The sequence below is a fragment of the Lithobates pipiens genome, unplaced genomic scaffold (assembly GCF_037356315.1).
Source record: "Lithobates pipiens isolate NorthernLeopardFrog02 unplaced genomic scaffold, aLitPip1_a1.2 Scaffold_22, whole genome shotgun sequence".
Lineage (NCBI taxonomy): Eukaryota > Metazoa > Chordata > Amphibia > Anura > Ranidae > Lithobates > Lithobates pipiens.
The window spans coordinates 14,247,470-14,264,104 of NW_027507784.1; the positions used below are offsets into that span (position 1 = coordinate 14,247,470).

General features: G+C 48.9%; 1 protein-coding gene across 2 annotated transcripts in view; it reads right to left on the reverse strand.

Annotated features, from left to right (window-relative positions):
• LOC144000415 (uncharacterized) overlaps nucleotides 1-16,635 on the reverse strand; it is a 132,609-nt gene that overhangs the window by 86,601 nt on the left and 29,373 nt on the right. The window lies entirely within an intron of this gene.

The window sequence follows — 16,635 nt, forward strand, 5'->3', positions numbered from 1 at the left end:
CCACATTTCAGGCTTCAAACATAAAGATATAAAATTTAAATTTTTTGTGAAGAATCACCAACAAGTGGGACACAATTGTGAAGTGGAACTAAATCTATTGGATATTTTAAACTTTTTTTAGCAAATAAAAAACTGAAAAGTGATGCGTGTAAAATTATTCGGCCCCTTTACTTTCAGTGCAGCAAACTCACTCCAGAAGTTCAGCGAGGATCTCTGAATGATCCAATGTTGTCCTAAATGACTGATGGTGATAAATAGAACCCCCCTGTGTGTAAACAAGTCTCTGTATAAATGCACCTGCTCTGTGATAGTCTCAGGGTTCTGTTGAAAGCGCAGAGAGCATCATGAAGACCAAGGAACACACCAGGCAGGTCCGTAATACTGTTGTGGAGAAGTTTAAAGCCGGATTTGGATACAAAAAGATTTCCCAAGCTTTACACATCCCAAGGAGCACTGTGCAAGTGATCATTTTGAAATGGAAGGAGTATCAGACCACTGCAAATCTACCAAGACCTGGCCGTCCCTCTAAACTTTCAGCTCAGACAAGGAGAAGACTGATCAGAGATGCAGCCAAGAGGCCCATGATCACTCTGGATGAACTGCAGAGAACTACAGCTGAGGTGGGAGAGTCTGTCCATAGGACAACAATCAGTCGTACACTGCACAAATCTGCCCTTTATGGAAGAGTGGCAAGAAGAAAGCCATTTCTCAAAGATATCCATAAAAAGTCTCGTCTAAAGTTTGCCACGAGCCACCTGGGAGACACACCAAACATGTGGAAGAAGGTGCTCTGGTCACATGAAACCAAAATCCAACTTTTTGCCCACAATGCAAAACGATATGTTTGGCGTAAAAGCAACACAGCTCATCACCCTCAACACACCATCCCCGCTGTCAAACATGGTGGTAGCAGCATCATGGTTTGGGCCTGCTTTTCTTCAGCAGGGACAGGGAAGATGGTTAAAATTGAGGGGAAGATGGATGCAGCCAAATACAGGACCATTCTGGATGAAAACCTGTTGGAGTCTGCAAAAGACCTGAAACTGGGACGGAGATTTATCTTCCAACAAGACAATGATCCCAAACATACAGCAAAATCTACAAAGGAATGGTTCACAAATAAACGTATCCAGGTGTTAGAATGGCCAAGTCAAAGTCCAGACCTGAATCCAATTGAGAATCTGTGGAAAGAGCTGAAAACTGCTGTTCACAAACGCTCTCCACCCAACCTCACTGAGCTCCAGCTGTTTTGCAAGGAAGAATGGGCAAGAATTTCAGTCTCTCGATGTGCAAAACTGATAGAGACATACCGCAAGCGACTTGCAGCTGTAATCGCAGCATAAGGTGGCTCTACAAAGTATTAACGCAAGGGGGCCGAATAATTTTGCACGCCCCACTTTTCATTTTTTTATTAGTTAAAAAAGTTTCAAAAATCCAATAGATTTCGTTCCACTTCACAATGCATTTTTATCGATGCCAATCAATGCGTCCTTACCAGTGCCCAGCAATGCGGCCTTATCTGTGCCCAGCAATGCAGTCTTACCAGTGTGCAGCAATGCGGCCTCACTAGTGCCCAGCAATGCAGCCTCACTACCAGTGCCCAGCAATGCAGACTGATCAGTTCCTAGCAATGCAGCCTGATCAGTGCCTCCATCAATGCAACTTCAGTCAGGGATGGAAGGTGCAGACAGGGATGGATGGTGAGCTCACTCACCCCTTGGCAGTCAGCACCTCTCATCCAGATGTAGCTGAGGCTGCTGGACTTCAAATTCCCCACCCCCCCTTTCCTTTTCTGAGGCACAGCACCAGGGATTGAAGTGTGGGCAGACACAGAGGGGCGGGGGCAGGAGGAAGAGAAGCAGATCGAGCCCTCTCTCCTCTCCTGTCTGTGTGGTGGGAGGGGTAATTGTTAATGTTGGCTTTGGGCATTGTGAAAGAGTGTAACAGACACTCTCGGCTTACACAACTGCAGCCAGCAACCCTGCTGGGAAGCCATAGTCCAGTCTAAATAATGTGTCCGGGCTGCAGGTGGTCTGAAACCCGGACACATGATTCCCAGACAAGTGGCAACCCTATCTCTGATGAATAAGAGATAGTTTGCGGATTTATTAATTTTTAGGCCTATATTGTGCCTTTGAACATGGATGCAAAAATAGCTCTTGTAGAAAGTGGTTAAGGCCATCAGATGGAGCTGACAATTGTATTATTATAGTAAATTATGCATAATGCTTGTATTCCACTTTGCTTTGACATGCATTTGTCATGATTAGGGATGACCTGAACACCCTCCGGTTCGGTTCGCCCCAGAAATTTCGAACGGACCGAAAATTCGTACGAACCTTAGAACCCCATTGAAGTCTATGGGACTCGAAGGTTCAAAATCAAAAGTGCTAATTTTAATGGCTAATATGCAAGATATTGTCCTAAAAAGGGTATGGGGACCTGGCTCCTGCCCCAGGGGACATGGGTCAATGCAATTATTATTTTTTTTAAACGGACGTTTTTTTCGGGAGCACTGATTTTAATGATGCTTAAAGTGAAAAAAAAAGTTAAATATTCCTTTAAATATCATGCCTGGGTGGTGTCTATAGTATGCCTGTGAAGTGCCACGTGTTTCCCGTGTTTAGAACAGTCCCTGCACAAAATGACATTTAACGGAAAAAAAGTCATTTAAAACTGCTTGCAGTTTTAATGTTATATCTGGTTCCGGCAATATGGATGAAAATCATTGAGAAAAATGGCATGGGTAGCCCCCCCCCGCCCATTACCAGCCCCTTTGGGTCTTATATGAATATTAAGGGGAACCCCGTACCGAAATAAAAAAAAGGAAAAGCGTGGGGCCCCCAGGCCCTATATACTCAGAACAGCAGTATAAAGGTGGCGCAAACAAGACAGGGACTGTGTAGGTTTCTTGTGTTAAGTAGAATCTGTTTGTAATTTTGAACTGGTACATTTTCAAAGTGTAGCTCCAGTAAAAAAACTCTATTTTTAAGCTTTTTTGGAAAACATAGGGAAGGTATAATTTTTTTTGCCGTCCGTCTTTTTTCATCTCACTTCCTGTTGTCTCCTTATATTTGCAAGTAGGAGATGTTTGTAAGTTAGATGTTTGAAAGTAGGGGCCTGCCCTATACGCTCTGCAAAAAATTTGGCCCTAAGGTGTTGGTGTTGCCACAACACTGTAAGACCTCAAAGTGACTCTTGGTGGGCGCTGGAGAGCCCTGCTGTGAACAATTATATCAAGAATTGTAATTACATGCCATTGTTGAACAGTGGTAGAAAAATTGGGCCTTTGGTGGTTGTGGTGCTGGTGCCACAACACTGTAAGTCCTCACAGTTACTCTCGGTGGGCGCTGGAATGGGCCCTGCTGTGAAATTATATTATAATTATATTATATCAAGAATTGTAATTACATGTCCCTGTTAAACACAACACTGCAACCCCTCACAGAAACTCTAGTTGGAGTGCAGGAATGAGCCCTGCTGCAAAGTATTGCATCAAAAATTGTAATTACATGCCCCTATTAAACAGGGGCTGAAAAATTGGACTGTAAGTCCTCACAGTTACTCTCGGTGGGCGCTGGAATGGGCCCTGCTGTGAAATTATATTATAATTATATTATATCAAGAATTGTAATTACATGTCCCTGTTAAACACAACACTGCAACCCCTCACAGAAACTCTAGTTGGAGTGCAGGAATGAGCCCTGCTGCAAAGTATTGCATCAAAAATTGTAATTACATGCCCCTATTAAACAGGGGCTGAAAAATTGGGCCGGCACCCAGAACCAAAAATGTTCTTCCAAATGTTCTTGAGGAGGAAGAGAATAGTCAGTCAACATAACAGGATAGTCACTCAGCATCAGCATAGGCAGTCTTGAAGGGATGTGACATTTAAAAAAAAAAAAAATATTCGGTTACATCAGCTTCAGGTGCTTGGTAGCTGGTGGTGATCCGAGACTGATTCATCTTTATGAAGGTCAGTCGATCAACCGAGTCGGTGGACAGGCGCACCCTGTGATTGGTTACAAAGCCACCAGCAGCACTGAATGTGCGTTCCGAAAGAATGCTGGATGCAGGACAGGCCAGTAGCTCAATTGCACACTGTGCAAGCTCTGGCCAGTGATCCATCCTCAAGACCCAGTAAGCCAGAGGATTTTCGTTGGGAAAGGTGTCCAAGTCTGACCTTGCCCCTAGGTATTCCTGCAATCTAAATCAGACGCTGGTGATGGTTGCTGGAACTGATCATACCTTGGGGCTGCGGACTAAAAAATTGTCTGAATGCATCGGTCAGAGGGCCACCTTCTCCACCGCTCCTTCTGTGACTGCCCGAAGCCTCAGCAACACATTGTCCAGGACCAGGAGTTTGTAACCTCCCAGTCTCTAGAAACGCGTGGCACAAACCTTTCTGCAAGGCCCCCCGGAGATGTCTCATCCTCTGCTCCCTCTGCAATGGCAAGATAAGGCCCGCAACCTTACCCTTGTACCATGGATGAAGGAGAGTTGCCAGCCAGTAATGGTCCCTGTCCTTGATCCGAAAAATACAAGGATCCTTCCGCAGGCTTTGCAGGATCAGGGAGGCCAATGCGTAGGTTAGCTGAGGCATTCGGTCCGGAGTCCTCTGGGTTACTAAGGACGACATGATCCACAGCCACCTCCTTCCAGCCACGTACAAGTCCACGGGTTTCTTGGGACTGTAAATAATCCCTAAAAGACTGCTGCTGCTGAGTGCCAGGCTCCACCTCCATGCTGACACAATCCTCCTCCTCTTCCTGTGTGATGGGTGGGACAGCAGGAACACTGTCTGGATAAAAGGGGCCTTGAGAGGCAAGGAAGTCCTCCTCTTCCTGCCTCTGTTCTGCCCTGTCCATTATTGCACGAAGCGTATGATCCAACAGGTGGACAAGAGGTACAGTGTCACTGATGCATGCACTGTCACTGCTCACCATCCTAGTGGCCTCCTCAAATGGTGGCAGGACAGTGCATGCACCCCTGATCATGCCCCACTGGCGTGGTGAAAAAAAACAAGCTCCCCTGACCCTGTCCTGGTGCCGTAGTCGCACAGGTACTCATTGATGGCCCTCTGCTGGGTGTGCAGCTGCTGCAGCATGGCCGACGTTCCACCTGGTGGGCATGTCACATATAAGGCGGTTCTTGGGCAGGTTCAACTCCTTTTGGAGCTCAGACAGCCGAGCACTGGGATTATATGATCGGCGAAAATGCACACATACTTTCATGGCCTGCCTTAGGACATCCTGTATGCCTGGGTACCTGCCCAAAAACCGCTGCATCACCAGGTTAAGGACGTGAGCCACACAGGGCACATGGGTCAGTTGTCCCTGTCAGAGGGTGGAGAGGAGGTTGGTGCCATTGTCGCAAACCACCATTCCTGGCTTAAGCTGGCTTGGCATCAACCACCTCTCAGCCTGCCCCTGCAGAGCTGACAACATATCTGCCCCAGTGTGGCTCCTATCCCCCAAACACACCATCACAAGCACGGCATGACATCTTTTTGCCTGCGTACTTGCATAGCCCCTTGAACGCCTACGGAGCACCGCTGGTTCCGAGGACAAAGCACAGGAAGAGGCCATGGAGGAAGAAGAAGAGGAGGGGGTTGAGGAGAGAGGTGTGTCACAACCAATAGTAGCATTTTGGAGGTGTGGTGGCGGAAAAAACCTCCAACACTACTGCATCTTGTCCTGCATCCTTCCCAGCTACCAGAAAAGTGACCCAATGGGCTGTGAAAGACAGGTAACGTCCCTGTCCATACCTGCTGGACCATGAGTCAGCGGTAATATGCACCTTACCGCTGACCGTCCTGTCCAGCGAGGCAAGGACATTCCCTTCCACATGCCTATGGAGAGAGCCGGAATTGCCTTCCGTGAGAAAAAGTGGCGCTTGGGAACCTGCCACTGAGGAACCGCACACTGCACAAACTCACGGAAGGGGGCAGAGTCTACCAAATGAAAAAGCAGCAGTTGCAGTGCTAAAAATTTAGCTAAGCTAGCATTCAACCGCTGGGCATGTGGATGGCTGGGAGTGAACTTCTTTCGACGGTCCAGCAGCTGGGGCAGGGAAATTTGCCTGGTACAATCGGACGTCGGTGTACTGCTAGCAGAGTGCCCGCAAGTACTTGGCTGTGACACACCTAATTCTACACCTTCATTCCTCTTAGTGCAAGTTTCAGAGATGACTGAAGGTATAGTGGGGTTGAGGATCCCAGCTGATGAGGAGCAAGGAGAGGTCCACTTTGTTCTTTGGTGTGGATCCTTAACTAGTTGCTGACCACCGGCCGTCAAATGACGGCCAGGTGGCGCACCTATTGTGGCGGGAGGCCGTCATATGACGGCCTCCCGTTTAAACAGGGAATGCGCGTGATCGTGCGCGCGCACCCTTGTTTCTTCGGTGGCGGCGTGTCACGAGACACCGCTCGCCACCGGGAGGGGGGGAACAGCCATTGGTTATGGCTGTTTACAACGTGATCAGCCGTGATGAAGTCACGGCGATCACAGATGGTCACACCCCGACTGTGCACGGCGCATGCACGCAATCGTGAGCGCGCTGCGCCTGCACGTCGGTGGCGGCGTGTTCCCCGGAAACACTGCTCGTCACCGATGCTGGTAAACAGCCATTGGCCGGCTGTTTACCCACGTGATCGGCTGTGATCCTTTCACAGCCGATCACTAAAATGTAAACAAACCGCGGTAACGAGATGTTACTGGGTTCTACTCCTCACACACCGATCGTGTGTGAGGAGGAGATTGCGGTAACATCTCGTTACCGCCTACAGTACACAACAAGCACACTGATTGCCCCTTCCCAATAAAGAGGACCTGTCACCACCCCTCATAGTACCTGTCAATCACAGTCCATCAGAGTACCTGTCACAGTCCATCAGAGTATTTGAGTACCTGTCACAGCCCATCAGAGTACCCGAGTACCTGTCACAGCCCATCAGAGTACCTGTCAGCCCATCAGAGTACCCGAGTACCTGTCACAGCCCCTCAGAGTACCCGAGTACCTGTCACAGCCCATCAGAGTACCCGAGTACCTGTCCCAGTCCATCTGAGCACCCGAGTACCTGTCACAGTTCATCTGAGTACCCGAGTACCTGTCCCAGCCCATCAGAGTACCCGAGTACCTGTCACGGCCCATCAGAGTACCCGAGTACCTGTCACGGCCCATCAGAGTACCCGAGTACCTGTCACGGCCCATCAGAGTACCCGAGTACCTGTCACGGTCCATCAGAGTACCCGAGTACCTGTCACGGTCCATCAGGGTACCCGAGTACCTGTCACAGTCCATCAGAGTACCCGAGTACCTGTCACGGTCCATCAGGGTACCCGAATACCTGTCACAGTCCATCAGAGTACCCGAGTACCTGTCACGGTCCATCAGAGTACCCAAGTACCTGTCACTGCCCATCAAAGTACCCGAGTACCTGTTACAGCCCATCAAAGTACCCGAGTACCTGTCACAGCCCATCAAAGTACCCGAGTACCTGTCATAGTTCATCCGAGTACCCGAGTAGCTGTCACAGCCCATCAAAGTACCTGAGTACCTGTCACAGCCCATCAAAGTACCTGAGTACCTGTCCCAGTCCATCTGAGTACCCGAGTACCTGTCCCAGTCCATCTGAGTACCCGAGTACCTGTCCCAGTCCATCAGAGTACCCGAGTACCTGTCCGAGTCCATATGAGTACCCGAGTACCTGTCCCAGTCCATCCGAGTACCCGATTACCTATCACAGTTCATCTGAGTACCCAAGTACCTTTCACAGTTCATCTGAGTACCTGTCACAGTTCATCTGAGTACCCAAGTACCTGTCACAGTCCATATGAGTACCTGTCACCGCCCTTCAGAGTACCCAAATACCAGTCACCAAGCCATCAGAGTACCTGTCACCAGGCCATCAGAGTACCCGAGTACCTGTCACCAGGCCATCAGAATACCCGAGTACCTGCCACCAGGCCATCAGAGTAACCGAGTACCTGTCACCAGGCCATCAGAGTACCCAAGTACCTATTTGCAGCCCATGCCTCATAGAATATACGTTGGGGTGTTTGCTTTCCAAAATGGGGTCATTTTGTGGGTAATTTCACTGTCCTGGTGGTCCAGGACCTTCAAAAGTGTGATGGGTAGGAATGAAATGAGATGTGTCATTTATGCTCCTAGAATGCCTGAACGTACTACTTCAATGTTCGGCCTCTCTATGTGGCCAGGCTGTGTAAAAGTCCTACATATGTGGTATCGCCATACTCGGGAGGAGTAGCAGAATGTATTTTGGGGTGTAATTTTTGCTATATACATGCTATGTGTTAGAAATATCTTATAAATTGACAATTTTGTGTAAAAAAAAATGCATTTTAATTTTTTTCCACATATTCCAAAAACTTCTGGAAAAAAATTAACTGTTGAAAAGACTCATTATGCCTCACAGATTATACGTTGGGGTGTTTGCTTTCCAAAATGGGGTCATTTTATGGGAAATTCCATTGTCCTGGTACCCCAGGACCTTCAAAAGTGTAATAGGTGGTTGAGAAATGAGATGCGTCATTTTTGCTCGTAGAACGTCTGAAGGTACTACATCAATGTTGGTCCTCTGTATGTGGCCAGGCTGTGTAAAAGTCTCACACATGTGGTATCGCCGTACTCGGGAAGAGTAGTAGAATGTATTTTGGGGTGTAATTTGTTGTATGCATATGTTGTGTGTGAGAAATAACCTGATAATATGACAATTTTGTAAAATAATAATAATAATAAAAAAAAAAAATCTTCATTTTGCAAAGAATTGTGGGAAAAAATGACAACTTAACCACTTGCCGACCGCCGCACGACGATATACGTCGACAGAATGGCACGGGCAGGCATATGGGCATATATATACGTCCCTGCCTTCCCACGGGTGGGGGGCCCGATCGGGCCCCCCCGGTGCCTGCGGCGGTCGGTATTCGTTCGGGAGCGATCCGAGATGAGGGTGCGGCCATTCATTCACGGCCACCCCCTCGCGATCGCTCCCGACGAATATAAATGCTCCGTGACATTACTTCCTCTCCTGTAATGTAAACACAGGAGAGGAAGTGATGTAATCTCTCCTCCGTGTCGGTATTTTTCATTCCGGCACCGAGGAGAGAGGATCGGTGAGTTGCACCAACACGACACTACACAGTAGAACATGCCAGGCACACTCACACCCCCCCTTCACCCCCCGATCACCCCCCCAATTACCCCTGCCCCCCCAGTCACAGTGACACCAATTGCATTTTTTTTTTGCATTGGTGTCATTTGTGACTGTAATAACTGTTAGGGCAGTTAGGGTTAGCCCCCTTTAGTTCTAATGTACCCCCCTAACCCCCCCAATAAAGGTTTAACCCCGTGATCACCCCCCGTCGCCAGTGTCACTAAGGCTGGGTTCACATTGCAGCGGTTTATGAGAACGGATGTGATTCGCACCGCACTGCAGTGCAAATCACATCCGATCTCTGTGCGATTCGAGTTCAGCCATACAGATAGTATGGCTGAATTCACGCCGCACCCGCCGCACCCGCCGCAAATTCGCACGGGACCCTTTTTTTGGTCCGCAGCAGAATCGGATCGCATGGGTGTTCACACCATGCGATCCGAGTTTGCAGATCGCACTGCGATATGCGAACTGATCTGGGGGTGTCATTAACATTTCACTGACACTCCCAGCAGTTCGCATAGGGCAGTGTGAACTGCCGCCGGGAGGCATGCGATGCGGGAACCCGCCGCGGATTCGTGGCGTTCCCGCATCACTCCAGTGTGAACCCAGCCTAATAAGCGATCATTTTTCTGATCGCTGTATTAGTGTCACAGGTGACGCTAGTTAGGCAGGTAGGTATTTAGGTTCGCCGCAGCTTTTTATAGTGCCAGGGACCCCCATATACTACCGCATAAAGCCCCCTGATTGCCCCCTAGTTAACCCTTTTACCAGTGATCACCATATAACTGTTACAGGTGACGCTGGTTGGTTAGTTATTTTTTTATAGTTTCAGGGCACCCGCCATTTATTACCTAGTCTCACTAGTGTACCCCTAAATTTAGGGGTGTCTACTTTCCAAAATGGGGTCATTTGGGGGGGGGTTTGTGCCATCTTGGCATTTTATGGCCTTCGAAACTGTAACGCCCTTAGAAAGCCTGAAGGCGGTGCTTGGTTTTCGGGGCCCCGTACGCGGCTAGGCTCCCAAAAAGTCCCACATATGTGGTATCCCCGTACTCAGGAGAAGCAGCAGAATTTATTTTGGGGTGTCATTTCACATATGCCCATGGCATGCGTGAGCAATATATCATTTAGTGACAACTTTGTGAAAAAAATAAAAATAAAATAAAAGTTTGTAATTTTCCCGCAACTTGTGGCAAAATATAAAATATTCCATGGACTCAACATGCCTCTCAGCAAATAGCTTGGGGTGTCTACTTTCTAAAATGGGGTCATTTGTGGGGGTTTTGTGCCATCTTGGCATTTTATGGCCTTCAAAACTGTAATAGGTAGTGAGGAGTGAAGTCAAATATTTACGCCCTTAGAAAACCTGAAGGTGGTTCTTGGCTTTCGGGGCCCCGTACGCGGCTAGGCTCCCAAAAAATCCCACACATGTGGTATCCCCGTACTCAGGAGAAGTAGCAGAATTTATTTTGGGGTGTCATTTCACATATGCCCATAGCATGTGTGAGCAATATATCATTTAGTGACAACTTTGTGTAAAAAAAAAAAATAAAATTTTTATTTTTGTCATTATTCAATCGCTTGAGGCAAAAAAATAAAATATTCAATGGGCTCAACATGCCACTTATCAATTTCCTTAGGGGGTCTACTTTCCAAAATGGGGTCATTTGGGGGGGTTTTGTACTGCCCTGCCATTTTAGCACCTCAAGAAATGAGATAGGCAGTCGTAAACTAAAAGCTGCGTAAATTCCAGAAAACGTACCTTAGTTTGTAGATGTGACAACTTTTGCGCAAACCAATAAATATACAGTTATTGACTTTTTTTTTACCAAAGACATGTGGCTGAATACATTTTGGCCTAAATGTATGACTAAAATTGAGTTTATTGGATTTTTCTAATAACAAAAAGTAGAAAATATCATTTTTTTTCAAAATTTGCGGTCTTTTTACGTTTATATCGCAAAAAATAAAAATCGCAGAGGCAATCAAATACCATCAAAAGAAAGCTCTATTTGTGGGAAGAAAAGGACGCAAATTTTGTTTGGGTACAACATTGCATGACCGCGCAATTACCAGTTAAAGCAGCACAGTGCCAAATTGTAAAAAGACCTCTGGTCATTGACCAGCAAAATGGTCCGGTCTGAAAGTGGTTAAAAAAACTCACAATGCTACTTACTTAATACCTTGGGATGTCTACTTTGTAAAAAGGGGTCATTTGGGGGGTATTTGTACTTTCCTGACTTGTTAGTGTCTCAAGAAATGAGATACACCTGATGTACTGAAGGTCTGATCAGAAGTGATCAATTTTCAGCAATTGGCACCATAGTTTGTAGACTCTATAACTTTCACAAAGACCAAATAATATACACTAATGTGGGTTATTTTTTACCAAAGATAGGTAACAGTATAAATTTTGGCCAAAATTCATGAAGAAAAATTGCTAATTAGCAAAAATTTATGACAGAAAAAAAGAAAAAGGCCTTTTTTCCACAAAATTTACGTTTTATTTTATTTATAGCACAAAAAATAAAAAGCCCACTAGTGATTAAATACCACTAAAAGAAAGCTCTATTTGTGTGGAAAAAAGGACGCAAGTTTCATATGGATACAGTGCTGGATGACTGAGTAATTGTCATTCAAACTGTGAGAGCGCTGAAAGCTGAAAATTGGTCTGGTCAGGAAGGGGGTGTAAGTGCACTGTATTGAGGTGGTTAAGGTACGCTTGCCAACGAGCTGCATGGCAGGTCAACATATGTCTGGTCAAACATGTGGTGCCCAAGCGGCTGATGTTTTGGCCACGCAAGATATGCTTGAGACATATGTTGCAAATAGCAGCGGTGCGATCTGATGCACTTGTCTCAAAAAAGGCCCACACCAAAGAACTTTTAGAATAACAGGCAGCGCCCTGCACAGGCGGAGTTCTGCGGCATGATTCAGTCGGTGTGCTGCCCTTAAGCTGGCCCCTGGAGGGCATCCTGCCTCACTGGAGATGTGCCTCCTCCTCCTCCTCTCTCATATCAGGCACCCACATGGGGTCAGTAACCTCATCATCCCCTCTCTCTTCATCACTGGAGCAAACCTGGCAGTATGCTGCAGCTGGTGGAACATGACTGCCAGATTGCTGTCCTTCTTGAGCATCCCCTCTCTCTGCACTCATGTTACTAGCTTCCTCTAGCTGGGTATCATCATCAGAGCCTTCAAAACGCTGGGCATACTCCTGGAGCATGTACCCAACACTGTGCTCAAACAGTTTGGGGGACTCCTCAGGAGGACATGGTGGGTCTAGGGAAGAAGTGACTGATGACATTGAGACGAGGGAAGAGGATGCATTGGCAGCTGCTTTGCCAGTACCCTGATCCTGGGTGAGAGAGGATGAGGAGATTGAGGAGGGCTTGGTCATCCACTCTACCAAGTCGTTGGCATGATGCGGCTCAACACGTCCAGCTGCCAAAAATAAAGACAAGCGTGTCCCATGGCCACGTGCTGATGACGATGCACCGCGTCCACGACCAGCACTGTTGTCTCTAGACACAGAGCCTGCTTGCCCTCTTTTATTGGCTCGTGACTGTCTGCCTCTCCTTGTTGGCCTTCCAGACATAGTAATGGCCTGCAGGGAGATGGGAAAATCAGCAATTGGGGTAGCTTTAGGTGCACACTGAGCAGATGACACAGTACACTGACTTTAACCACTTGCTTACTGGGCACTTAAACCCCCCTCAGTCCCAGACCAATTTTCAGCTTTCAGCGCTGATGCACTTTGAATGACAATTGCGCGGGCATACAACACTGTACCCAAATGAAATTTTTATCATTTTTTTCCCACAAATAGAGCTTTCTTTTGGTGGTATTTAATTACAGCTGGGAATTTTATTTTTTGCTAAACAAACAAAAAAAGATGCAAAAAAAAAAAAAATCATGTTTTAATAGTTTGTTATAAAATTTTGCAAACGGGTCATTTTTCTCCTTCATTGAAGTGCGCTGATTAGGCGGCACTGATGGCTGCATTGGTGGGCACTGATGGGCTGCATTGGTGGGCACTGATAGGCTGCATTGGTGGGCACTGATAGGCTGCACTGGTGGGCACTGATAGGCATAGTTAAGGCGGCACTAATAGGCACAGATAAGGCGGCACCGATGGGCACAGATAAGGCGGCACTGATGGGCAAAGATGGGCACAGATAAGATGGCATGGATGGGTGGCACGGATAAGTGGCACGGATGGGTGGCACGGATGGGCACTGATAGGTACCACTGATAGATGGGACTGATGGGCACTGATAGGTGGCACTGATAGGTGGCTCTGATAGGTGGCACTGCTGGGCACTGATGGGCGGCACTGCTGGGCACTGATGGGCGGCACTGCTGGGCACTGATGGGCGGCACTGGGGTGCAGCACCTTTGAGGCACATTGTGGGCACTGTGGGTGGCACTGTTGGTGGCACTGCTGGATGGCACTGTGGGTGGCACTGTGGGTGGCACTGTGGGCACTATGGGCACTGCTGGGTGGCACTGATGGGGGGCACTTACTTTTATTCAGGATGGCACTGCGGTGGGCAGGTGGGCACTGGCAGGGGGCAGGTGGTCAGCTGTATTGCTGGCCGTGATCGGGACTGATGTCCCGATCACGGCCGCCGGTGATCGGCTTTTTTTTTCTCTCCTCGCGCTGTCAGCGCGAGGAGGAATAATAGCCGATTACCGGCTCCGTTCTATCACATGATCAGCTGTCATTGGCTGACAGCTGATCACGTGATAAGGGGGTCGGGATCGACCCCTTGCACGGATCGGTGATCAGGCGAGTCTCATGGACTCGCCGATCACAGAGCGCGCCGCGCGCTCCCCTCAGGGCGCGCGCAGGCCGCTCGTACCTGGGACGACGTCAATAGACGTAGTCCCGGAAAAGTAGATCCGCGCTAATGCCGTCATTTGGCAATAGCGCGGATCCCAAGTGGTTAATTACTGCAGCTGCCTGCCTGTGGTATAGGATCGGAAGGACACCAGCAATTGGGGTAGCTTCAGGTGTACACTGTGCAGGTGGCACACAACACCCACTGTAACTTCTGCAGATGCCTGTATTACAGAAACAGAACACCAGTAATAAAGGGTAGCTTCAGGTGTATACTGTGCAGGAGAACACAACACCCACTGTAACTGCGCTAAGTTAACAAGCAAAGATGACACTGTCCCTGCCTATCCTGCTCTCTCCCTGCATGCCAGGACACTACACAAGGCCATCGCGCTGGCGGCCTTATAAGTGTGGGGCATGTACTAAACCCCCCTGAGCTATAATTGGCCACAGGCATCCTGCCCGTGGCCAATTATGGCTCTCCTCGCTATGATTGGCCAAGCATGGCCATCCCTAGTCATGATTACTTTTTCTTTATTGTACATAAAAATGTGTTCTTGCTTAATATGTTAAACTTTTTTTTCAATAAAAACATTTATTGAATATATATATATATATATATATATATATATATATTGTGGGGGTGAAGAGGGGTGAAGAGCTGGCTCAGAGGCAGTCCAGTAAAATAAAAGTGGCTTTTATTCAGTAAAACAGAAAAAAAAACATAAGATCAGACAGACTTGTCTTATCACACGGATGTGCACACAGGTACAGCTCACAGTTCATCAGCCCACAGGCTTAGGCCGCGTACACACGCGCGGACTGTTTGCCCAACCTTGTTCGTCAAACAGTTTCGGCAAACAGTCCGCTCAAAATTTGCATGAGCGGACTTGCCCACACACGAGCGGACTGTTTGACGAACAAGGTTGGGCAAACAGTTCGCTCAACTTTTGAAATGAACGGACTCGCCCACGTAAGGAGGAGGCAAATCCGCCCATTTCGAGCGCGTGTACAGGTAGGCGGGGCCCGCGAAGGAGACGTCGCGGGCTCCGCCGCCTGGAATGGGCTTAAAGGGGAACCCCAACGCCGAAAAAAATCGGCGTGGGGGTTCCCCCAAAGTCCACACCAGACCCTTGTCCGAGCACGCTACCCGGCCGGCCAGGAAAGGGGGGCGAGCGAGCGCACCCCCCCCTCCTGAGCCGTACCAGGCCGCGTGCCCTCAACATGGGGGGGTGCCTTGGGGAAGGGGGGGCCGCGCGGCCCCCCCACCCCAAAGCACCTTGTCCCCATGTTGATGAGGACAAGGGCCTCTTCCCGACAACCCTGGCCGTTGGTTGTCGGGGTCTGCGGGCGGGGGGCTTATCGAAATCCGGGAGCCCCCTTTAAGAAGGGGGCCCCCGGATACCGGCCCCCCACCCTATGTGAATGAGTATGGGGTACAATGTACCCCTACCCATTCACCTGTGAAATAAAGTACAAAAAAAAACACAACACAGGGAAAAAATATTTTATTGCACAGCTCCGGGGGTCTTCCGTCTTCGGGGGTCTTCTCGCCGGACTCCTCCGCTATCTGTGTGTAGCTCTTTTACTAGCGGAGGAGTCCGGCTTTCTTCCTCCCCGCCGCCGGCCTCTTCTCCCGACTTCGGGGGTCTTGTCCCCCTCTTCGGTTCTTCTGCCGGGCCACCGCGCCTTCTTGTAGCTCTTTTACAGGCGGTGGCCCGGTCTTCTGTCGCCGCTGTCGTCGTCGTCGCCGCCGCCGCCCGTTCTTGTTCTTCTTCTTGTTCTTCTTCTTCTTCTCCTGGAGATGTTGACTCGACGATCTCTCCGGCCGGAATGCCAGAGCCGCGCTGTGCGGTCACTTATATAGTGACAATGGGGCGGTGTCACATGGTATATGTCACATGGGTTGGTCACATGGTGACCCCGCCCCCTTACGATGTCATAGTCCCCATGTGACATCAACCCATGTGACCAACCCATGTGACATATACCATGTGACACCGCCCCATTGTCACTATATAAGTGACCGCACAGCGCGGCTCTGGCATTCCGGCCGGAGAGATCGTCGAGTCAACATCTCCAGGAGAAGAAGAAGAAGAACAAGAAGAAGAACAAGAACGGGCGGCGGCGGCGACGACGACGACAGCGGCGACAGAAGACCGGGCCACCGCCTGTAAAAGAGCTACAAGAAGGCGCGGTGGCCCGGCAGAAGAACCGAAGAGGGGGACAAGACCCCCGAAGTAGGGATAAGAGGCCGGCGGCGGGGAGGAAGAAAGCCGGACTCCTCCGCTAGTAAAAGAGCTACACACAGATAGCGGAGGAGTCCGGCGAGAAGACCCCCGAAGACGGAAGACCCCCGGAGCTGTGCAATAAAATATTTTTTCCCTGTGTTGTGTTTTTTTTGTACTTTATTTCACAGGTGAATGGGTAGGGGTACATTGTACCCCATACTCATTCACATAGGGTGGGGGGCCGGTATCCGGGGGCCCCCTTCTTAAAGGGGGCTCCCGGATTCCGATAAGCCCCCCGCCCGCAGACCCCGACAACCAACGGCCAGGGTTGTCGGGAAGAGGCCCTTGTCCTCATCAACATGGGGACAAGGTGCTTTGGG